This window comes from Mytilus californianus, unplaced genomic scaffold (genome assembly GCF_021869535.1).
Source record: "Mytilus californianus isolate M0D057914Y unplaced genomic scaffold, xbMytCali1.0.p SCAF_10, whole genome shotgun sequence".
Taxonomy (NCBI): domain Eukaryota; kingdom Metazoa; phylum Mollusca; class Bivalvia; order Mytilida; family Mytilidae; genus Mytilus; species Mytilus californianus.
The window spans coordinates 72,624,260-72,633,923 of NW_026262582.1; the positions used below are offsets into that span (position 1 = coordinate 72,624,260).

Below are 9,664 nucleotides of genomic sequence, written 5' to 3' on the forward strand. Positions count from 1 at the left end.
TTTGATTGTGTGGTTTTGCCAAAGTCTGCATACAAGCCTATAGAAAATTTGTAATTTGTTGAACATTAAATTTGAGGTTGATTTAATTCATAGTTATCCTGTACTCATGAAATCCACTATAATAATAAATCCACTATAATAATAAATCTACTATAATAATAAATCCACTATAATAATAAATCCACAGTATATATGATATTACCTTCTCTTAGGTGTTGTTTTATATTGATCTGCCCTCTGTCGCAATTTGTCATTGGGAATTTTTCTTAGCAACTAGAAATAAGTTTTCTTGAAAAAAATATTCCAAGCTACATCTGGAATATTTCATTTATATAAAATCAAAGAAAATCTATTTATAGCTGTTTAAACCACTTAAAATCAGTAATATAGCTATTTAAATCACTTATAATTAGTAATATAGCTATTTAAATCACTTACAATTAGTAATATAGCTATTTAAATCACTTACAATTAGTAATATAGCTATTTAAACCACTTAGAATTAGTATATTTTAATTAAGGATACGTTTCCAAACATATGAAACACTGTAATACACTGCCATACAATTGAAAAATATTGGATATTTGTGCATTATTAAGGGGAGATAATCATATAATTTATCATTAGTTAAACACTGCCCACATTGCTATCTTGCTCTATTGAAAATATTTGTACAGTAGCTTTTAACTTTTTTGAAGTTTCCTTTCAAATAACAACTTTTGCACCTAAAGTTTATTAGGGCCTTGCTTTTATTTTTGTCTAAAATCTAGTAGTTACAGATGATGAGATGATATTGTTGGATTCCCCTACATGAATCTGATGAATGTAAAATCAACTCTGATGTTACTAATAATACAGTGAGGTGCATGTAGATTCATTTATTTTCATGGTTACCAATTTTCGTTGATTAATGAAAAATTGTATTTTTCATGGATATTTGACTTCAGGGATGTGCCAAAGTTTGTATACAAGCCTAAAGAAAATGTTTTTTGTTGAATTTTTAAATTTGTGGTAAGATTAATTTAAGAAGCTTAGTCAAATAAAAATTTCCTTGATAGCATTTATGATTTTAAAGTCTTAATCAGCCATTTCAATTTTAAAATAGTTTGAAATGATTAAGCATTTAAACTAAATTGTAAATAACATTTACTGAACATGCTGATGAAAGTAGAATACTCATAGATCAATTGATTTTAAGCAAAGCCTATGTACAATACCGAAGTTACCTTCTAGTGAAGATGTCTGAAAAATTGATGTAAAAGCACTGAGCTTCATAATGTTGCGTGGGGGCCTCGGTGGCCGAGTGGTATACTGTAATCACAAGCCAGTCAACACTGAGGTGATGAGTTCGAACCCAGCTCGTGCAGGTGCACTCGACTCCAATCTTAATTGACTAGGATTGTCAGTTTTCCTATCGAAGGTCAGTGGTTTTCTCTGGGCACTCCAGTCCGGCTTCCTCCACCAATAAAAACTTGCTGCCACGAAATAGCCCAAAAGCGGTGCTTAAATGTGGCGTTAAAACACCAAAAATCAAAAATCATACTGTTGTGCTTAATCTTCTAAGGTAAATTATTTGTTGAATGACATTTTTAGTTCAAAATGTTAAATACTGTAAATTAGAAAAGAATGAAATCAAAAGAATATATATTTAAATTTCTTCTAAATAATTTTATCAATACCAGGAGATGATGTTTATACACATGTTAGACTCAAGATTGACAATGATTATAACTTATTGCTGATCCTGGTTGATTCAAATGTTAAACTCAAAATTGACCATGTATAAAATTTGATGATGATATTGGTCCATGCATATGTTTGTTTCAACTGTAAAAAGCATTTTTAAACATAAAGCTTGAGATGCAAGTCAAGAGGTATTGTTTATCACAGGGAAATGATAGCAACTATGAACAATGAAAATGTCTTAACGTAATTTACATGTCTATTTGGCTGTAAGCAACAAATGAATTTACCTCAATAGATATGAACTCAAATTGATAAACTTGTCTTGATAATTATTGTTCAGTCTTGTATTATAAGTTTAGATCAAAATATAGTGTTCAGTGTTGTATTATAAGTTTATATCAAAAGATATTTTTGCCAATAATTGAATAAGTCATTATAATAAATGAGGAACAAAAAGTAATTGTTTTATTTGAGATGGGGAGGCTTACAGTTCTTATTTCCCAGTAATTTACGTTCTTGTGTAGATGACACATGATGTGAAACCACCAAATTAAATCTGAAGAATCCACCATTAGTGTGCAGTTCTTATAATACAAGTTATTTTATCAATACCAGGAGATGATGTTTATACACATGTTAGACTCAAGATTGACAATGATTAAAATTTACTGCTGATCCTGGTTAACTCAAAAAGTTGAAAAGAATTGACTGTTTAAAAAACTTAATGATGTAAGTTTTATAGTTTGACCATGATTGAAAACAGTATATAGTTCTGTAAATTTTCTAGATTGATGACATAAGTTATCTTATATAAATCTGTAACTTGTAAGTTTTGTGTGCATTTTTTTCATTGTGATTGTTAAAACATTGGACACAAGGGCAAGTTTAATTATTGCGATTTCAATAAATACTGAATACAAATAATGCTATCAAATTTGGAATGCAAGTTTTTATTTCTATCCTGTTGCAATTTTTTTCTCAACATTAAAAACTTCTTAACATTTTCTGAATTTACAGTAGTGAAGACAAAAGATTAATAATTATTTAAACTTTATTGAGTTGTAGTTCATTACTTAAAAGAAAAAAAACTTATCATCAGAATTGAAATATCAGTTATCATGGTTACACATTTGAGTTCCTGTACAATTTGTATTGAAAAATGTCCACAGTTTACATTTAAATTCATATACAGAATTTAGTTACACTTTTAGATTTATATTCAGAACTTAGTGAGACATGATGAGATAATGTTGTTGGATTCCCCTACATGAATCTGATGAATGTAAAATCAACTCTGATGTAACTTAAAAAAATCAGATATTTGGGAAGTGCATTGCAAAATTCCTGAAATTATTTAACAAGTTAAAGGTTTAATTTAGAAAATATTAAGAACACTGGAAAATATTTTCCTTTTGATAGCACATTGTTACCTATAGAATTTTAGTGTGAAACATCTATATTTAACTAACCACAAATGCTTGAACCAGAGATAATAAGGTGTTTTAGATTGTTTTACTGGCAATTTATTATCAAAAAGACAGAATTCATCAGACAGTTGTGTATAATATGTGTTGTAGTAGAATCTTGATTTAGTTAAGTGTATATAAAAATTAGATGATGTATGATTGCCAATGAAACAACTATTCATCAAAAGGCCAAACAACTACAAGTCACTGCTACTTAAACAATGACCAAACACATTCAGTATGCAATCTAGTTACAGATGATGAGATAATGTTGTTGGATTCCCCTACATGAATCTGATGAATGTAAAATCAACTCTGATGTAGCTTATAATACAGTGAGGTGCATGCATTGGAATATTCTCGAAATAATATGACAGTTTGAAAGTAGAGTTTTTGGAGAGAGAAAAAATTAGTACATATCAAAATAATTTTTGTTTGAGAACACTTGTAAGTAAATGAATTTTAATAAAAACAGAGAAAGTAAATGAATTTTAATCAAAAACAGACATTTTAATCTCAATTGCAATGGTTGAACCTGGTAAGCCTTTTAATTTTTTGTATTTATTCCTCAGTCTTAAAAAATGTTTTAAAGATGCCAATTTTAAGTTCAAAAGACAGAATTTAGCTAACAGTTGTGTGATGTATATGTTTTGGGCATAGCTCCATATTCAACTTTTATGTATTAATTGCAATCTAGTTACACATGATGAGATTATATTGTTGGATTCCCCTACATGAATCTGATGAATGTAAAATCAACTCTGATGTATCTTAAATACTTGATGTCAGGGCTGTTCATCATTGAAAAGTATTCTTAAATTATGTGATAATGTGATTTTGAGATATTTGAAATGCAGAAAAGTAATGTTTTCGTTGGAATCATGTACAACTCAGTCAGACTGAAATGTATAAGCATTATCTATTCAATCTTATTCAGATTTTAGGCTACTCTAGGGTACCTATAGTTGCTTACATCAAAGTCTTTAGGTCTCTGGTGGATAGTTGCCTAACTTGCTATCATACCACAACTTCTTATTTTTATATAAATAGTAAGATCAGTTTAGATAAAAATGTTTTTGTGAATAATTGAATTGAAAGTTCAATATAAAGTTATGGAATGAGTTGTTTATGGGGGAGGGTGTGTATGGGACTTATTTTCACCTGTTTTATTACATCTGTAGATGACAATGATGTGAAACCACTAAATTATATCTTAGTGTGCAGTTCTATTAAAAGTTTTTTAATCAATACCAGGAGATGATGTTTATACACATGTTAGACTCAAGATTGACAATGATTAGAACTTACTGCTGATCCTGGTGTATACAAAATTAAACTCAAAATGGACTGTGATTAAAACATAATGATGATGTTAATCCCTAAATTTGTTAAGTTTCCAGTATGACCATGATTGAAAATCAAAAGTTTTCTTATACAATACTTCAGACGTAAAGATTAAACAATATTTAGTTCATGTAATTCATGAAATGAATAAATAACTTATCATCAGCATTGAGCACACAGTTATCTATATGAGTTCCACGACGATCTTCATGGAAAATAGCCCAAAGATTACGTTTATTTTTTAAATTTATATTCACAAGTTACACATGATGAGATAATGTTGTTGGATTCCCCTACATGAATCTGATGAATGTAAAATCAACTCTGATGTTACTTAAATACTTCATGTTAGTGCTGTTTGTTCTTCATTGAAAATTTTCCAGAAAAAAATACATCTGTATAAGAAATTTGAAACACAACAAAAGAAAATTTTGCTTTGATAGCACTAAAGAGTTTTAGAATGATCCAACTAAAGCAGTCTTATTTAGATTCAGGCTACTTGTGATGTATTTTTTATGTTGCTTATTTTTAGGAAAACAAAAGCAAATTAAATACATTGAAATAGACTGAACTTATCTTGCATGTCTGATTTGGCTATTAGTAAAACAAATTGAATAGTACTGAATTTACCTCAATGGATATGGACCAAAAGACTGAACATGTCTATAATTATTAAGTTATGAAATAACTATTTAGGGGGATATAGGTCTTAATATCCGTTTTGCTTTATTTAGTTATGTAGATGACGCATATAAAACCACCGAATTAAATCTTAAGAATATAACATAAGTCATGTTGTGTGCAATTCTGATAATAAAAAAATATTTTGTCTTACCAGGAGATGATGTTTATACACATGTTAGACTCAAGATTGACAATGATTAAAAAACTTATTGCTGATCCTGGTTGATACAATTTTTAAACTTAAAACTGACTATTTAAACATGATGGTGTTAATCTGTACATGTGTTAACAAAATAATATAAATATTGATTAAAACAGTATTTGGTTGTAGTTCATTACTTTAAAAAAAAAAATATCTTATATGATCAGAACTGATCACACAGGAAAATAATTCAAGTTCCATGAAGATGTTCATTGAACATAGTTTATATATAAATTTATATTCATAATCTAGTTACACATGATGATATTATATTGATGGATTCCCCTACATGAATCTAATGAATGTAAACCCCAACTCTGATGTAACTGATACAACTTGATGTCAGGGCTGTTCTTCACTGAAAATTGTTCTGAAAAAGTACAAGTTTGAAACCTAACAAAGTAAAGTTGTTGTTTTTTTTTTTTTTTTTTTTTTTTATTCAACAATATATTGCTTGCTGTTAACAATTTACTTCACTAGTCCAGCATTCTAGTGAAGGGTCTCTTTATTTTTACAAGAAATCCAGGGTTTCTCTCTGTTTATCAATAATACCTTACAATTCATCTAAACTATATTATAAATATTTCATTTTCAATCGTAAATAAGTAAGTATATATGAATTCTTATTTATCAATATGTATTATCTAGCTTGTTTGGAAAGAAAAAGTTTCCGGAAATAGTTCATACTTAAATAAAGTTTTGCTTTGATAGCACTACTGAGTTTCAGAATTCAGTTATTAGGCTACTTTTTATGTATTTTTTCTTGTAGTTATATTGACATTTTCAGGAAAACAAAAGCAACTAAATGCACTTAAAATAGACTGACCTTGACCTTCATGTTTGAATTGGCAATTAGTAAAACATCTGAATAGTACTGAACTTACCATAGTCAATATGAACTAAAAGACTGAATGTGTCTTTATAATTATTGTTCAGTCTTGTAAAATTAGTTGAGATAAAAACAAATAAACTTTTGTCAGCAATTGAATTAGAAGGCAAAGGCTTGAAATGACTTCTTTTTTGAGGGGATACATGTCTTATATCCTTATTCCTTTATTCATTTTAAAATGTATATGATGCATATGAAACCACCAAATTATATCTTTAGAATCTACCATAAGTGTGAAATTCTTCTAATAAAAGTATTTTTTATCAATACCAGGAAATGATGTTTCTACACATGTTAGACTCAAGATTGGCAATGATTAAAACTTATTGCTGATCCTGGTTAATACAAATGTTCAACTCAAAATTGACTGAAGTTTCTAGTGTGATAATGGTGAGAAGAAAAAACATGTTGATCCTCAATAATTTTGGATTAAATATTATAAATGATGATTAAAAGAATATTTAGCTGAAGATCATTACTTTAAAATTATCTTATGATCTTATGAACAGAGTTTAGCACCCAGGTATTTATACAAGTTCAATGATGATCTTCATAGAAAAATCACAGTTTACTTTTTGATTTATATTCACAATCTAGTTACAGATGATGAGATAATGTTGTTGGATTCCCCTACATGAATCCGATGAATGTAAAATCAACTCTGATGTAACTTAAATACATTCAGATGCATGCATTGGAAAATTCTGGAAATAATAAAGTTTGAAAGTAGAGGTTTTGGATTGAGAAATTTTAAACACAGCAAAATAATTTACTTTGGATAACACTTGCAAGTAAATGCATTTTAGTCAAAAACAGCAATTTTAATCTCAACACCAATTCCAAAGTTTGAATCTGGTACAGGGCTTTTGATATTTAGAAATTATTTGTCAGTCTAAAAAAATCTTAAATATGGCAGTTATAAGTTCAAAACACAGAATTGAGCAAACAGTTGTGTGTAATATTTACTCTTGTTGGATCTTGTTTGAGCATAACCTCGTGTTAAAAGTATACATTTGTGTTTTAATTGCAATCTAGTTACAGATGATGAGATAATATTGTTGGATTCCCCTACATGAATCTGATGAATGTAAAACCAACTCTGATGTTACTTAAATACTTCATGTTAGGGCTGTTCAACTTTAAAGAAACTTGATACTAACTATAGCAGTCCCTAATTTAGATTAAAATGGAGAAGGTTGTAGTTATAAGACCAGTTGAAACATATGCTATGTGTTCATAATTGTATTGCATGTCAATCACCTCATCGATCAATGCCTTTAGTCTTATCTTGGAGCTATTTTCCTAATGCTTGTAGATTAAGACTTTGGTTGGCTTGCTTGCTTTGTTTGCATAAATGTTTGCTCAAGCATTGTAATTTAGATTGACATCTGCAAACAATATTGATTGGGCGTTATCCCAATTACAATTGTACAATATACAAACAAAGCAAGCAAGCTAACCAAAGTCTTACTCTACGTGCATTGGGAAATTGTCTCTAAAGTCTTTTGTCATTTGGAGAACTTTATGTTGATATCTGATCTTTTAAAGTTTTATGTCGAATCTCTACACAATTTTTTAGACTGGTCGAATAAGATACTGACATATTGTATAGACACCTGTCTATTGTTGGATACTAGTAGGTGCCCTCTAGATATCTCTGTTTGGTATGTGTTTCCTTAACTATTAAAAACCCTCACTTAAAGAATTTTGGTTAAATCTGTCATAGACCATATATTTCTGTGGGAAACAGAACCGTAGTCTGTAGAATAATTTTACCAGAAAATGGAAAAAGGGGGTATATATATATTGGTTGAAAGTTATGCTGTATGTAACCTAAACACCTTTTACTTTCTTGTTACAGGTAAATTTATCATGACCAGCAAAAGAAGAAGACAAAAGACTTCTATTTTAATGGACATGCAGTGTACTCAACATTCAAATCTCATCTTTTAATCATGCAGTACATTATTGTTGATGTTGTATGTTATTTTTTAATCGATGACATAAATTACCATGGAAACCATTATTTACTGTAGGAACCACAATTGAAAAGACATATGTTGTTACCACGGTGATCATGCATAGTAACCAAATACAAATGAATTTTTTATGAAAATTTTGTAATGTTGGAAGTGTATTCCATATTTCATGATATTCATTAGAATGGATCCATTCCGTCAGTTTTTTTAACATTTATGAGTAAACGAGTAGTGTAAGTTGCAATCATCGTGATCATGTGGAAGGAGGTAGTTTATTACACAAGGTAGTATTGTATTCATTTTGACTGAGAGCATGATATATTCATGTCTCCCTCACATGATTCACTCACAAATTGCTATGGTAATAAAGTGCCAGCTGGGAATTTTTTTTTTTTTCAATAAATAATTGCTGAATTTTTCAAAATTTCATCTTTGTTGTTGCAAAATTCAGTGTTATTCAATTGAAATGAACATAACAGAAACTGAACCATAAACATCTTTTTAATTGTAAACTTGTTTTATTGTGAATGAATTATTTTTATGTATTTCTTAGCTTTGAATACTGGCGATAAAAGTTTTCTATTAGAAAAATTATGTGGACTTGTTAAGGGATACATAATGTGGTTTTTATCTCGTTTAACTGTTAGGCATACACATAGTAAATATGAGATGTAACTTTTTAGTCTGTTTTATATGTCAGAGTGAAACAGATCACAGAGATGATCTTGGACATTCTTACATACCATCTTGTAAATATAAAATCATTCTCAAGTCATACTATATAAGTTTTTCTTTATTTATTTGCCTGTTTTATTATGCTTCTGCTGTCACCAGAGGGTACATTAAGTGTAACTGTCCTTCCGTATACATGGCCCAAAAATGATTTTCATTCTCTAACTTCAGTTTGCCTCGACAAAATGTTATGAAACCTATACACAATGCTTATTACCACAAAACACAGATCAAGGTTGAATTTGGTTGGCGTCACTTTTAGCAATCTTGCGTTATGGCCCTTTATAACGTTATATGCAAGCGGGGCATCTGTTTCCCATGGACACATTCTCCATTTATTATTTACATGAAAACCAACCAAGTATTTGGAGACAGGAGTAAGAAATCAGCCAGTATATTACAATCCGTAAATATCAAATATTCGAAGAAAAGAAAATGTTAAGAATAGGAATTATTGGTTCTTCAATCTTGAATTTGAGAACAATTCCTTACTCAATGTCCAAAGAATGGAGACTTCAGGACCACCTATACTGCTATTGTAAAAAAACCAACATGGAATTGATTGTAAACTAGAGGCTCTCAAGAGCCTGTGTTGCGCACCTGATTCTACTTTGGTTTTGGAAATCATGTAAAAATAGATTAAAATCATAACAGATACCCTAATAATGATTGAGGCCAAAT

The 9,664-nt window shown here is 29.4% G+C and overlaps 1 protein-coding gene across 1 annotated transcript in view; it reads left to right on the top strand.

The window, feature by feature from the left end:
• LOC127718490 (lupus La protein-like) overlaps nucleotides 1-9,028 on the top strand; it is a 29,159-nt gene extending 20,131 nt beyond the window's left edge. Inside the window, exon 14 of the mRNA XM_052224532.1 lies at nucleotides 8,134-9,028. The gene's annotated coding sequence lies outside the window, so the exon portion shown is untranslated. The remainder of the gene's footprint in view (nucleotides 1-8,133) is intronic.
• Nucleotides 9,029-9,664: the final 636 nt, after the last annotated feature.